Source organism: Antechinus flavipes, chromosome 1, assembly GCF_016432865.1.
Source record: "Antechinus flavipes isolate AdamAnt ecotype Samford, QLD, Australia chromosome 1, AdamAnt_v2, whole genome shotgun sequence".
Taxonomy (NCBI): Eukaryota; Metazoa; Chordata; class Mammalia; order Dasyuromorphia; family Dasyuridae; genus Antechinus; species Antechinus flavipes.
Window position 1 is genome coordinate 30,734,016 of NC_067398.1, and position 16,455 is coordinate 30,750,470.

General features: G+C 36.0%; 1 protein-coding gene and 1 long non-coding RNA gene across 2 annotated transcripts in view; one reads left to right on the plus strand and one right to left on the minus strand.

Moving 5' to 3' along the window:
* The window catches only part of MDFIC2 (MyoD family inhibitor domain containing 2), a 148,618-nt gene that overhangs the window by 71,000 nt on the left and 61,163 nt on the right, over positions 1-16,455 (minus strand). The gene's annotated exons all lie outside the window — the stretch shown is intronic.
* On the plus strand, positions 6,243-12,513 carry LOC127551201 (uncharacterized). Its single transcript, XR_007951028.1, has 3 exons — positions 6,243-6,301; positions 8,199-8,253; positions 12,406-12,513. It is a non-coding gene; the product is annotated as an uncharacterized LOC127551201 (long non-coding RNA).

The window sequence follows — 16,455 nt, forward strand, 5'->3', positions numbered from 1 at the left end:
ATGTGCTAAGATTAGGGAGCCACCCTATTTTAGGGGAAACAAAGGACACGAGCAGGATTTTAAGCAGGTTAGAGAGGGACAAAAACGGACTAATGTGCTATTCGGAGAGATAGGATGGAGCCAGGTTGTAAAGGCTTTAAATGTCAAAAAGCGGAATCTATGCTAATGTTATTATTTGGGCATTTCAGTCATGGTCAACTTTTCGTGATCCCATTTGGGGTTTTCTTGACAAAAAGACTGGAGGGATCAGCCAATTCCTTTTCCAAGAAGAATCTATATTTTAGGCTTAAGACAATGGGAAGTCACACAGAGAGAGCCCCTTGCTCTGTGTTGTGAAGTTTGTGTTATTCGTGGCCTAAAACAGAGAAAACACCAGCCATAGTCTTAAAAACCAAAAATCCCAATATTTTCTAAATGTTTCCAAAATTTGTGATTATCTTTGCATTGAATGAAAATGTCCATATTTTATATGTTTTTGAGGATTATTCTTTCTACTTTTAATAGTACTTTCTTAAGTGTCCATAGTGGTGTTGTACCTGTCATGAAAGCTCAGAACTAATCCATGGAAGAAATCTAGTTGTTTCAAATTAGCACTGCAGGATTGGAAATGTTTTGTCTTACCAGTCATCCCTTCTGATTGTCATTTTTGGAGAACCAGTGTTAAATGACTTGCCTAGAGTCACACAATTAATAAGAATCTGAGATTGGATTAGAACTCAGGTTCTCCTGACTGCAGGGCTGATGCTCTTCTGTTCATTGTGCTATCTAGTTGTTTCCAGTCAGTCATCCATTAATTTCATGTGCTTATTATGGAAGGTTATTCTAGGAGGGATGAAATTCTAAAGATATAAGATAAATATTTTCAATGAAGAAGAAAAAATAATGCATATTATCTGACGAGATTGATGTGGATAACAGGGAAGTCACCAACCAATTTAGATCTAAGAAGGATCTCTCCTCAGGAAATGGAAGTTAAGTTCCAGAGGATATATACAAAAAGCCTGACACTATAAGCATAGTTGAGTGCTGAAGCTCAGGATAAGCTGAGGCTGATGAGGAAATTTAAGGACAATTTAAAAAAAACTGTATTAGCTATTTGGCAAAAAAAAAAAATCAAAGAAAGGATAGGACTATTGTGGCAGAACAATAATTGTCCAGAGAGAGAGAGAGAGAGAGAGAGAGAGAGAGAAAGATAGCACAGTGGTCCAATTCATAAATTGCTTCTGTTTTTTATGCTGAGGAAGTGATCTTTGGATAAGAAAGGACAGAGAATAAATAGATAACAGGGATCTAAATAAATGGAGAGAGAAAAAGAGACAGAGATAGAAAGAGACAGAGAGGGAGACAGATAGACACACAGAGAATAAGACAAAGAGAGAGAGAGAGAGAGAGATACACAGAGATAGAAAAAGATAGAGAGAAAAGAGAGACAGACAGAAACAGAGAAACAGAAAGAGAGAGAAGAAACAGAAAGAGTGAGAGAGACAGAGAGAGAAGAAACAGAAAGAGACAGAGGTAGAGAGACAGAGAGAGAGACTAGAACTTGAAATCTGAGAGCCAGTGAACTTTGCTTCAATTCTTGGTGAAATTCTATGTCATTAAAACTCCAACCAGTAAATATCGAGAAAATAAATTGGTCAAGTTATTAATAAACATTTATTGTGTGTCGGGCACTGTATTAAGTACAGAGGATACGAAGAAAAGCAGAAAAACCTTATATATTACCAGGGGAGGAAACATGGAAATGACTGGAGACATACAATCAACCAGAATGGGTCTTGCCAAACTAACCTTATTTCCTTTCTGACAGGGTTATTAAGCAGATAGATTAGGGTAAAACTGTAGAAATAGTGCACCTGAATTTTACAAGACATTTAATAAAGTATAAGTTAGATGATAGCCCAATTTAATGGATTCTGAATTACATGACTAGTTTCGGTATCAAAGAACAATGTTTAGTTGTTCAGTACCAGTTTGGAAGGTGCACAAGGGTGTGTACTTGGCTTTTTGCTGTTCAGCATTTTTATCAATGACTTAGATACCAGTATAGATGACAAGTTTATTAAACTAAAAAACTAAGGATGGGGCCTCTAGGTAGTGTAATGGTTAGAACACCAGTCCTGAAGTCAGGAGAACATGAGTTCAAATCTGGTCTCAGAAACTTAACACTTCCTAGCTGGGTGAACCTGGGCAAGTCACTTAACCCCAATTGCCTCAACAAAAAAAAAAAAAAAAAAGAAAAAAGAAAAATTTAAGGATATTCAATAGGGAGAAAATAGGGAGAAGTGAAAACTCAGAAGTAATGTGGTAGTTCTCTCTAAATATCTGATGTAGAAGAGGATTTGATCTGTTTGACTCTGCAGGGCAAAAACAGTTACAGTGGGAAGAAGTTGCAAAAACTTCTGATGTCAAGATATCTTCCTCAGATTAAATGCTTGTCCAATATTGGAATAAGCCCCCCACGGGAGTTGTTTAATTCCTCTTTCTTGGAGACTATTAGGTAGAAATTGGATCCTTCTCAGGTATATATAATGGGTATGCTTTTTAAGCTGACTTGGATTATGTGGTTACTGAGGTAACTTTTGACTTTGAAATTCTATTATTCTGCGATTCTGTATTAGCATGAATAATAACGATGGCTTCCATGCCTATAGGTCTTAAAGGTGGCAAAGTGCTTTTCATATTTTAGATTAAAATCTTATAAAAATGCTGTAAGGTAGACACTATGGGTATTACCTCATTTTATAGATGAGAAAACTGATGCTTAGAAAACTTAAGTGAGTGGCCAATGATAACACAGCTGGGAAGTGTTAGAAGGGGTAGTGGAACCCAGGACTTTTTAACTCCATATCCACTGTTTAAGCAACTATTAGCGTTTAAGTGCCACAATTTTATCATTCACTGGTTTTCTTTGACAGCAAATGTCCTTTCTGTAATCCTAGTCCCCAAACCCATGTAGGCCTTGTTACACTTCTAATGACTGGAGGTAACATTGGTATATTAGAAAAGGTATTGGGTCTCTAGTTAGAAAACCTGAGAAATAATTCTGCTCTAGACCAGGAGTTCTTAACTTAGGGATCCTTCAATTTTTTAAATAGATTTGAATATATTTTACAAGAATGGGAATATACTTAAATATAATTTTACTATAATTGGTTTTCTCTCTAATCCTGTATATTTTACTGTGTGCATTAAACGTATTGTTCTGAAAAGGGTCCCATTGGCTTCACTGGACTGCAAAGGGGATCATGACATAAAAAGAGTAAAAATCCCTTCTCCAAATCTTAAAATCCCTTCATTCCCCAAGATGTTAATGACTTGCCCAGAGTCCCACAGTGAATAAGTGTCTGAGAACAGATTTGAATTCAGATCTTCTTAACTCTAAGCTTAGTACTTTATTGATCGAATCACCTAGCTGCCTCAGGTAGCAGTCAGGTATTCTATCAGCAATCTGTCATTTAAACTCTACCTTGTTTTCCTCATTTGTAATTGGGGATATTAATATCTATTTCACTGAGTTGTGGGAAAATCAAACAAGATGATGTTTTTTTAAAACACTATAAACCACCGAATGATAAATAAATGTGATTTATTATTATAGCCAAATATCCTAAAGTTGGAGCTTAGAAGGGAATCTGTGCCATGTAGTTCAATGCTTTGGTTTTGCAGATATAAAAACAAAGGTTGTGGACAAAATGGCTCAACTGGACAACTTCTTCCTTTTTCCTTTTTTGGAATCCTACATAATTTGTAACTCATAGAGGTTTAGGGCACAAAAAGATTTCTCCCTTTTGCTGGATGATTCAATAATTTTTAAAAAATTTTTTTTCAATTTTGGTTTTGTTTTTGACTAACAGACCCATGAGCCTGAATAGGAATATACAAACAAAGAAATAAATTAAAAATCCAACTTTATTTTCATTTATCTCTAATTGAAATTTAGATTTTATTTTGAATCTATAAAATATAATTCTGGGAAGAGTCCATAAGCTTCACAAGACTGCCAAAAGGGTCCACCACACACACACACACACACACACACACACACACAACCTTAGAATCTCTGCAGAAAAGGAATCAATAGCAATATCTTAAGCTCTGAAGTCCTTTGGAAAGTTTTGTTTTCTGACAAGTTTTGCAAGAATAATTTGTTGTTTTTTTTTTTCCATGTTCAAATGAAAACTTTTCAAGTGCTTCAGTAGACTAATCCTATTTCATTATGGATATAAATGACTTTTGATACCTATGGCCCTGTAATATTGATAAATCATTGAAATATGCTCTTTAAGAAATATTTTATTCTTGGACTCCTAATCATTCTTAAAAACTACATAATTAAAAACACAACAAAAATGAAACTCACAGGTGTGTCATTAAATCCAGCACAACTAATTAAGAACCAATTAAGGGCGGAGAAACAAATTCAATCCATTTTCATTTGGTCAAGGTCAGGCCCTCTATTAGCCTCTTTTCAGTAGAAATACTCAGACCCGACCAGTGTTGCCAAGAATCATTGGAAAGTTTAACTGGGTTAGAGTTAGGAAGATTTGATTTTAAATCCAACTTCAGACATTTGCTAACTGTGTATCATGCATGTGTATATATTGCTATATCTAGGTGATGCAGTGGATAGAGTGTTAGACCTGAAGTTGAGAAAATTCATCTTCATGAGTTCAAATCCAGCTTCAGACTTTATGGCTGTACAGTCCTTGGCAAGTCACTTAAGCCTATTTACTTCAGATTCTCATATGTAAAGGGAGCTAGAGAAGGAAATGGTGAACCACTGAAGTATCTTTGCCAAGAAAAACCCAAATTGGGATCTTGTAGAGTTGGACATGACTGAAATGATTGAACAACAATAGCAATGTGCATGTATGTGTGCATTTTTAGGTGTGTACACACACACACACACACACACACACACACACACACACACACAAATAATTGCAAATACCCTTGCTGTGGGAAAACATCTCTCTCCTCTCTGTCTCTGTTTCCATCTCTCTTCTCTCTCTATCTCTCTGCCTTTCTTTGTTTTCTCTCTTTCTCTCTCCCCTTCTCCCTCTTCCTTCCCTTCCTTCCTCTCTCTTTTCCTTCATCCTTTCCCTCCCTCCCCCCCTTCTCTCTTTCTCTCTCTCTGTCTCTGTCTCTTTTGTATGGGAGTACCATTAAATCAACAGTGACAGATGATGATGAAAACCATCCCTCCTTGTCTTCTCTACTTCCCTTTTTGGGCCAATGATGAGATAGATGCTAATGCAGCAAGCAATGTAGTCCTTTGCTTTATTTATTTTCTTGAGATTAAAGTTGCTAAGAGACAGTAGTTATTCCAAGTCCTAATGGTTGGTGCCAATAGTAATAAAATAAAGAGCTGAAATTGCTTTAGTTACTAAGGCTAATAATTTTTTTTTAAAATTCTTGAGGAGCTGAGGAAGTTCCCTGCTTAAACAAAGAACAATGTGTCAAGTGACCTGTGCTATGGCACATCATTATATTCATGGTCAAACTCGTGTTGGGATATTTGGGTTTAAACACTAGAGCTGGAAGTTGCATTTCAAGCAGTTTATTAAACAGTTGTTCTTTGAACCAAGGGAAGAGAGCAGGGTGTGTAAAAGTACTCTCTCTCCTTTATTCAAACAGCCAGGGGGATTTTTTTTTCTTATTTTCCAGTCCATTTTGGCCTCTCTTCTCTGTGCACATTATGAGAGTTCTGTACACTCAATTTTCTTTCATTTTCTTGGCTGCCCTGGACCAGACTTCTAAATTTTTTTCCTGTTGTTATACACTTCTACCAAACTCACTGGTTTTCTTTGATTGTTTTGTTTTGTTTTGGTCCAAAGATAAAATCAATGTAGAGAACTCCACTAATGCACATGGGTAACCCTTCTGTAACTTATTTTTGACAGCAGCCTGGGGCATTGAAATGTTTAGGGACTTGCCTAGGTTCACTATGTCATTGTGTGTCAGAGATACTCGAACCCAGGTCTTCCTGGCCATAAGTGTACCCCCTGTCCACAGTGCCTTGCTGCTTCTTTCCAATTAAATTAACAAAAACCCTATAAATTGGACCAGAGCGCCAACTGTTAATTCTCTTATTTGATTCTTCAAAATTCATTTTGACTTCAGAGTGATCAATGACATTCCATGGGGTGAGGCTCAAATCATGCCTACAATTTCAGTTATTACTGTTGTTGAAAATAATAATATTCCATGTTTTTCTTCCTAACATGTCTTTCCTTCGAAGGACTTCAAGTGCCTCCCAAACATATCTCATTCATCCCCAGGGCATTTCTCTGGGAAGGTAGGTAAATATTTCCTAATAACGCTTTTAAGAAAAACCATTAAAACATTTGGGCTGAAAAATAGATCCTGAGCAGCCAGCACCACAAAGACTTGTTCTGTAAATTTGAGTAATTTCAAATTACGGGTGTTTTTACTTCACAGAAATTTCCAACTTCCCCCAGAAACACTTTAAACATGAATATCCAGAGTTTCCACTGGCAGTTTCTTTGTTTGTCCTGGAAGCATCTTATGATTTGGGGCTAAGAAAATATTATGTTCCATTTGGATTTATAGAAGCAAACATATGCATTTTCCCTCTTTAACACAGTTCTTTTCATTGGGAGCCAGGCTTAATGGCAAATGGGCAAAAGCAAACAAAGCCTCATCAAAATTATATTATATTGAAAATTCACTTGATTATGGATTCAGAGCTGGAGGCAACCTTAGAAGTCATCCAATCCAACCTGCTCAATTTACAGATGAGGAAACTGAGTCTCAGGTGGGAGAACACACTTGTTCAAGGTAGAAAGAAGACTGATCTAGGAACATTGAAACTGTAGTCACATAGCCTTAATTAAGATCTCAGCATTGTCATATATTATCTATGTGCCTCTGGGCAAGTTACTTAATCCTATATACCTCAGTTTCCTCATCTATAAAATGATCTGGAAAAAGAAATAGCAAACCACTCCAGTTTCTTTGTCAAGAAAATCCTCTGAATCAAACAATTAGGAGGAGTTGCCCCTACCAACGTCTTGTTGGTCTCCTTCTTGAAGAGTCAGACATGAGTAATACAGCTCAATGACAACAAGAAGAGAAAGAGCTTTTAAATGATGATACTTCTTGGGGTGATTTTATTGAAAATCCTATGCTACAGGATCACTGCTGAAATGCCCTTGCAAAGAGATGACATCTTCATCATCTTCATCAGTGCAAACATGATATGATAAGTTTGTGATTGATTAGAATCACATTAAATAAATTACAAGAAGGTGGTTTCTGTCCACAGCTCTGGAGCCAAAAACCCTTCTTAAGATCTGTCGTTGCTAACATCTGGTGAATTTTGTGATACCAATGCTTTGAGTTTCAATGGTATTGTTAGAAACTACATCTGGGACATAAGGAATTTTCTCATATTTACAGTCTGTCTTGACATTTGCCTGTGCATATGTTCCTTCACCAACTAGCAGAATATAAGCTTGAAACTGTTTCATTTTTGCTTTTGAATTCCCAATTCCTAACAGAGCCTGTGTCCTGTGAATCTGTTCCTAAATTAAGCCATTAGAGCAGATCTACTATTATTTGCTTGTGGTCATAAAATCTCAATTCCTTTAGCAACTGGCCTAGAATTTCCTGATATAAAGGAAATAGAGAATCTGTGTCTTCTAACCCAAACCTGGCAGGGAAAGCCTCTACACTATTCCAGATAAGTGGCTATCTGTCTTCTCTCTCAAGACATTTCCTGAGGAAGACTCGGCTACATCCTTAAGCAGTGTATTCTACTTAGGGAGAAAACCTTTCTAAAAATTAGAGCTATCCCATTCTCATCAGCTCCTGCAACGTCTATGTGGTCCAATGGCCAGTAATTTGCTGGCTGTACAAAATAACAATAGATAACATTTATATATAAGACTTATGTAACTAAGAACAGATTGTTCTTAGCAGTTATTCAGTTTCTGTTATGCCTTAGCTGTGTAAGTAAGGCTCAAATCATTTGCATAAGATTCTCCTCATTGGTGAAGATTGATTACTTAATCAGTCCACCTCTCCCCAGGCACAAAGCAGGAGTAATCAATCTCCACCAAAGGGGAGAGTCTTATGCAAATGAAGTTGAGCCCCAAATTATAATTATATTATCTCTTTAAGCCTTAGCACAATTTTATAAGATGCCTGCTGTTATTCTCTCCATTTTACAGATGAGGAAACTAAGTATGAGAGAAATTAAATGACTAGTCTGATATCACACAGCTGGTAAGTATGTAAAGTATAATGTGAAAGCAAGTCTTCCTGAATCCAGATACAATAATCTACTTATAAGTCAGCTAGTCAGAAAAATACAGAAGAGATACAAAAATGAAATGTTTTTGAGACATTAAATATTAAGAAAATTTAGAAAGGTTTCCTAAATTTAGAAGTTAGAAGTTGGGATATTTCAGATAAGGATTGGGATTGGGCTAGGACTTGGTATGGACAGAAAGACAGGAATGTAAGAGACAACTTGTATAGAAAGAGCAAACAGGTTAGTTTAGAATAGATGAGGATGAGTAAAATACAATCAGTCTTGAAAATTAGACTGAAGCTTAATTGTAATATAACAAAGAGAGAAATTATTATTTTTTTATGGTCAATAGAGAGCTACTGAAATTTATTGAGCTGGGAGTGACATATCCAATGCTATGCTTTAATAGTACCAATTTTCCTGGAAGATAAATTAAAGAGGTAAGAAGGAGTGCAATGATATAGTTAGGAAATTATTGCCAAGGTCCAGGGAGTTGTGATGAAGGCCTGGACTAGATTGGTTGTAGTATAAGTGGGGAAAGGGGAATAAATGTATGGATGCTAAGGAAGTAACGTTAGCAAGACTTTGCAACTGATTGGATGGCAGAGGATGATGAGTGAGAACAAAATATGGAAGATGACTCATTGATTGTGACCTTTATGACTGGAAGGATGGAGATGGTTTCAAAAGAAATAGGAGACTTAGCAGGAAGGGTGAGTTTAGAGAAAAGAATAATTTGAGCCATGTTGAACACAAGAGATGCCTATGGGATGGATGTGCAGCAGACAGTTGGGAATGTGGGTTTGGAGGTCAGGAGAGAGAAAAAGAAAGGAAATGTAGACTTGGGAGTCATTTGCATAAGGATAATGGTTGAATCTGGGCTTGTTGGGAGAATCCCAGACAGTGTGTTCAGAAAAGATATCAGAGAGCCCAAGACAGACATGTTGGTGTTTTTAGGTCTTATATATTCTATAACTAACCAAAATCTACTTTTAACAGAAAACTCAATTTGATTCAAATAGGATGATACACTTCTTTTCTTTATCATCCCCAAGCTTTACTATCATCAGAATCAGCAGGTGTGGTTCTTCAGGTTCCTTAGGTGCTCCTACAAACCAAAAAATAATTTCTACCATGAATGAGAAAATGATGGGATGGATTACCAGTGTACTCAGAAAATAAACTATAAATTTGAAATTAAAACCTAAAAAAGCAGATTGTTCTTAGCAGTTATTCAGTTGTATCCAACTTTTTGTTGGGGTTTTCTTGGCAAAGATACTAAAGTGGTTTGCTATTTCCTTCTTCAGCTCATTTTAAAAATGAGGAAACTGAGGCAAACAGGGTTAAGTGGGTTTCCCAGTCTTATTCGTTTAGTAAGTGTCTGTCTGAGTCTGGATTTGAATGCAGAAAGTTAACTCTTCCTTACTTCAGGGCTGGCATTCTATCCATGGCACCACCTAGCTGCCCAAATGAGTTGGAATAGAGGAAAACTTCTTGTACCCTGAAAAGTCAATTGAAAAAATATCCTACTCTCAGCTCTGAAACTGACTAAAGAAGCTGAGGTTTTGAAATTTTTTTCCATACAGTACTTCTTGGCACAATGAAATTATAAAGATGAAGAGCCCAAAAGGGGTTAAGTGGCAGTATTAGTGCTAAACTTTTATAACTATTATTCCAGTGATGACTTACTTATTAAAACATCATATTTGTATTTTTGCTTTCCTCTGGAGACATTAACGTTTTGTTTGTCATTCCTAACATAAACCAGTTCCAATTATGCAAAGAACAAGTCTCCTAAATAGTGATGATAGAACATTAGTGTCAATTGTATTGTTTTTACCAACTGTAAATTCTGTATTTGAATTCCAGTGAATTTAATGGATAAATTAAAAACATATTTTAAGACTACTTAAAAGAATCATTTTCTAAAACTCCCAACCCCAGGCTTAAATTGCTTATTTTTATTCAGTCTGTGCAATTATTCTAAACTATTATTTTTTCAAAAGTTTTACATTATTATAAACAGATGTGAATATATACTGAAATAATATAAATAAATCTTGGAAAGAAAAGACATAAAAGCAAAAATAGTCATTCTCAGAGCTTCGGTTTCTCTTCAATTTGAGAAAAACTAATTTTTGGTGTAGAATTTTTAGTACAGAAAAACTAATTTAGTATAAAAGTCTTTCAAACAATAACTATGATACTGAGTTGATATACTTGATAGGGGGTAGAAAAACTTTTATTTAATAACTGGAAAGGTAAAATGTTTTTCTCTCATAAAATTCAGACTTAGGGAAGAATTGTCAGTTGAAGAAAAGGTGAAAAAGGATTTTTGAATCCATCCAATTCAATTTGACAAACACTAAATGCATCCTCTGGATAAGGCACCAGATAAGTCTGGGAATACCAGGACAATAGTGTGCCAATCCCTGTTCTCTTTAATGATCTACAGGAGGGATACAACCTGAATAGAGGTAATTTAGTAAAAAGTAACATGAAATCATTTCAAGAGTATTAACTATTTGGGAGATCAGAAAAGGTATAATGTAAGAAGTAGTTGCTAAACTCTATTTTGGACTGAGATTCTTCAAGGTGAAAGTAAGGAAAGGTGCATTGTAGACCTGAGGGACCCTTAGATCAAAGACATGGAGATGAAAGATTGAATATCACATATGAAATTAATATGATAATATAAAGCATATGGTTATTTTGATTATACCCCCCACACACATATTTATGGGTAGCAGGATTTGAATACTAATTCCTGATTTAATTTTTTTTAAATAATAGCTTTTTATTTTCAAAATACATGCAAAGATAGTCTTCAACAAACAATATATTTATTATTTACTTAATACGCCTTAGCTTTGGGGAAAGGGGAATTTGATGTGGTGGGAGTTACCAGAAATAGAAAACCCAATACAAAATAATGAATGAAACAAGTAGTTATTAATATCTACTATTCTAAGCACTTTCCAAATACTATTTCATTTGGATCTTGTAACAACTGTGGGAGACTGTTACTAATGTTATAGCATTTTCCAATTGAGGGAACTAAGGCAATCGATGACTTGTCTAGAGTCATATAGATACTAAGTATCTGAGATATTTGAATTCAGGTCTTCTGGACTGGAAGGGGCTCTGTCCATTGTAGCACCACCTAGTGGCCTCTAAGATTAAGAGTGTATGAACAAGATGTAAAATCAAGTCCCATATAAACATATTTAGTCTGAATTTGGAAGTGGACCCACATTGACTTCCTAGGGGAGGAATGTTAGTACCAAGAAGCACAGGAAAAACTATACATGTTCAAGCAAATATGTGGATTAAAGGACAAAAATGTTTGGGGAGATGCATTGTAAAATTGTTCTCAGACATATATTCTGTCCAGTTAGATGAATATCATCCGAAGAAATTACAAATATGTAAATGGAAAGACTAAAGGTGAGAACTAGAGTATGAAGTCAAACTCTGATGAAATATAATCAATAGTTTCAGTTCTAAAGAACCGATAAAAATATCCTTTCTTCTTTTCAGTGAAAAACTGGGGAACCAGAAATATTGAATATGTTATAGTTTTATAATGAGAAAAGTTTCAAAAGGGTAGATGGTTGGAAGTTTGAGGAGAGATGATTGGTGTCAATAAAATATGATTAATATAAAAATCCAAGCATGAATTGTATTGCCAACATTGTGTGTCTTTTTGAAATTTATTTTGTACCCATTTGAAAGAAGTGATTTGTTGGCTGGTGAGAGTGCTGCCTTTGGGTTCAGATCTGGCCCCTGAGAGTAATTTGTTCATCTGTAAAGAGAAAATTGGACTAGCTAACATTTAGGCCTCAACTTAGTCCCAAATCTATGATTACATATACATATTTATATAGACTCGTACATACACATACATGTTTGTATCTATACATATAAAGCACAGTTGCATACATCAGTACACATGAATGTAATCTGAGTCCTAAAGTCCAGTGGCATGGAACCCCTCCCTCCTGAGTGGGGATAGGTGCCTGTCATTTTTATGAGGGGTGGGTTGGTGGCAGTGGGAGAGAGGAAGTTCAGCCTCTTCCCATTCTTTGGACTTTACAGTAATTTAAGATACTTTTGGCTTCCAGCTTTCAGGTAGACTCTGATTGGGACCAACCCTACTTCATATTGTTGAAGAGAAAATAAGACTCACGAAGAAACCCATTATATCAGCAGAGCTGGTCGTCTGAAGCAGGTCACTATCCCCAGTTTACTATTTTGGAGACTTTGGGGAATTTTCCCTTGAGTAAGATCTAAGACTTTGTCTCTTGGTTGAGCTGAGTTATTTCATTGCCAGTGGGAGGGCTCTTTCACTCTGTATTGTCTGGTATAAATATATTTCCTGTGTATACCTTCTCTGATTTCTGTTTTACTATCAACTTGCATAAATAGGCTTCTATACTTTTATGCCATATGTGTGTTCATTGTGAGAATTTGGTGGGAAAGGGATCAAGTCTTGGATCTAGAGCTTGGGATCCTGCTTCTTCTATTAAAGAACAGTGATCAGAAGATTAGTTGGAACCTGAAAACTATATTTTGTAAATTAACAATATTTAAGGAAGAATATAGATATAACTCTAACCTAGTATGCTTTCTCTTTGAGGAAAACATAATGACTATGCTGTGCTTCTGTCCCAACCTCTTGTTTCTCTTCCTAGCAGGAACTAAAGTCTCCTTTGAAGAAGGATAGAGGGAGAAGTAATTAGAGATATCTATTGTGCCTCCTTTACAACCATACGATGATGTTCCCATGTTACATATGAAGGATAGCCATTACCACACACACAAACATATGTACACACAAATTTTGTAGTTTGAGATATAATTGCAAAGCACATTTCAACCTGGTTCATTGCCCGAACATTGGAGGAAAAAAGCAAGAGGAGGCTCATTCCTATGCTTCTAGGGAGGAAATGATCATAAAAGCTGCATTTTTAATTGGTATGTTTCCCAAAAGATAATTATTCAGCATTAAAAGCTGATTACAATAGGCAGATTCCCACTGGTATGGTGAGTAGTATCATACCTAGATGTGAAATAACCTGTGACTTACCACTGAGCACTCAAAATTAAAGGGTGACAAAATTAACATTATAGATAAGAATTTATAGTAGCTCATTCCCCTTCCCTCTAGATTTTGTCTTAATTTTTATAATTATTTTCATGTCATGAATTATTAAATTGATTTGCAGATTCTGATCATGATGCTTACTTCAGACATCAAACCTACTAGTTTTAGCTTTAGTGGCAGTTCTACTATGTGAAATGTCCCAAACATTGTGTTATTTTTTAAAGGAAAATGAATAACTGACATTTGAATAGGACCTTAGATATTTTAAGAGGATTTAAATATAATATCTCATTAGCTCTTTGCAATAACTTTAAGGATAAGTGTTATTATTATTTTTATTCTCATTTGATATATGACCAAGTTAAGAATTTGATAGGTTAGGCGACTTGTTTCTAGTCACACAGCCATTAAGTGTCTGGGCAAGATTTGAACAAAAGTATCTCCTTGCTCAAAAGTCTTTATTTTATACATTATGCCATAGTGACTATGTGTAGTTTTATACATTTTTCCGACTGTTTTTTTTTTTTTTTTATGAGCCAGTCAATAGGAATGACTAAGTGAGTTCCTGGGCATATCTGGCACTTTTAGGAGTGCACGAACTATTCCAGGCCAAGAATAAATTATTGATCCCTGGCATCCAGTCAGTGGTATGAATTCTAGTAACCTGCAGAGCTGGTACTTTGCAAAGCACCTCATTTGCATTCAACAACTACCTTTCTTAACAGACTTGGGTCAATTGAGAGGAGCATCAAGCATTCAAGGTTCTAGAGAAGGTAGCAAGGATAAAGTCCTTCCTTAAGAACAAAGATTCGATGGGCTAAAAATAGTTTTACCATTATGTGGGTGACACATTAACACAGGTCCTTTTAATTTAGATGGTAGTCCCGGGGTCTTGATTGTATTGCGGGAAATGTCTTTCTCAAACAGTAAAACGCTGTTCTAATTTAGTTTTGAGGTGTTGGGAGGAGGTGGAGTGGGTGAGATGGTATAGATGAGTAAGCTTAACACCCCTATTATAGGCTCTTTGTTTCTATGAGAGAGATGTGCTACGTTCTTAGGGGCCATGGTTTGGCCAGGAACGCAGCCAGACTCTTTAAAGCAATCTGTAGTACGATCCCATGTATGGCAGAACAGGATTTTTTTTATAAAGGCATTTTACTGTAATTAATAAAAAATTAATGGTCCAGTTCTTTCTTTAGGGAGGTACATTAACTCTTTCAGGACATTAGGGTCCATTTATTTCTTTCCTTTTTTTCCCCCTCATGTATGTAACAGAACCTAAGCAGCCCTAAGGAATTAGCACAGCTTTACAAAGAAAGTGCCATTTAGTCCTATCTCAGTAATAGAATCAACTCATTATAAAGGGAAACCTAAAGTTGTGAGATTTATTCCTCCCTGATTAGCCATACAGAGTAGCACCTGGATTAGACAAATCATATTCTTGGCCCTCCAGTTAATCCTGGCTGTCTGAAATCCGCTACTTAGGGTTTTTTTTCCCCCTTGTTAAGTTTCCTAAATATATCTAAGATAATAAAGCTGGAATTCAAAGTGGATTGGTTATTACAATAGTGACTCGAGCTAAAAGTTTGAAACGGCTTGGCAGATGATTAGGCAGTAGGGGTTCGGTAGGTGCTATCGAATTTGTGGGACTTTTTTTTCCTTTCTTCTTTCAGTGTCCTCTGAGGTGGATTAAAGTTCTGCCCCTGGCTGGGAAGCAAGTTTGGAGGGAAGTTAATTGTATCAAATGGTATGGAGCAGGGAAAGTCACTAGAAACAGAAAAACGATTTAGCTAGTGTACAGTAATCTAGAGATTACATGGTTAGGATTTGGGTTACGATGGCAGAATTACCAGAGTTCTAGACTCGAAGTAGTAATGAAATTGAAAGTTTTCTGGCAGATTTTGGCTCATCAATTTAGTGATCTTTTAAGTGTTGGTTATGTCTTATTTTGGTTGTGCCTCAATAAATCTCAGGCACAGTGATGTTTGCTTGTTAACTGAGACATGTCTTTATCAAGTGCAGAGGACTAAAATACACATTAATTACTTTGGGGAAATTTGAGCTCCAAAACATGTATGCTGGGCTATGTCTGTCAACTTCTTGGCACAGTTGAATTTTAATTCTTGTGTGAAACTCAATTCAACTGTTCATAGAAGAAGGAACGGAAGCAGATTATAACTTTTCAGAGAACTAGTAGACTATTTGAATTTTCTTCAGAGGCTAAAATATACCCTATTGTAAGAATAAAGAAATCATGGAAGTAGAGGGGGAGAGACAGAGATAAAGACATAAAAATATAGAGTGAGACAGAGATAAGCAGAAAGGAAGAAGAAAAACAAGAAGGGAAAAGAGAGGTAAGAAAACTGGGCAAGGTTCACAAAATGATGTTTTAGTGTATCTGCTTCCTTGAAGTACATCTGCCTTCTTGAAGAAGATGAGATACAGATTTGGTTCATGGTCCCTTATAGACTTCAAAGATTTTGAATTTTCTCTTCTCTCTCTGGTCAGGAAAAAAAAATACAAGATTTTCCAATGGAGATGGTACTTTGGTGAGACAAAGGAACCAGAGATGATTTGGGGAAAGAAAGAGAGAGAGAGAAATGGCTCACCTTTCCTTAGTGGCTGTTGAGGTAAAGAAGCTACAAAAAAAGTGTCAAAGAATAATTTGCTGGAAGTGGTACTAAAAGTAATATCTGAGATATGGTTTCCCTTTTCAAAACCATGGGAGATGAAATGAAAACAATGGAAGAGATTGAAAATGTTTATTGGATGCCCTTTGATATGGCAGCAAGCTGTGCGGTTGGCTTTTGCCAGGCATGTGGAGTACCTGAATTGTTATAGATTTATTTCTGAAACAGACCTTAGACACTATTGAATCTGCCTCCCCTTGTTTTATAGGTAAGGGGAAAATGGCATCCGAGACAGCATTTAGAACCTCACTGTTCTGTCTCCAACTCAAGAGTTCTACACCTATGCCCTCCAGCTATCATATTTCCCTTCTCTTTTACCTCCTATTTTGGGTGTGACTGGCCCTTATTTTTAAGAATTCTGTGGTGAATTTTTTTCA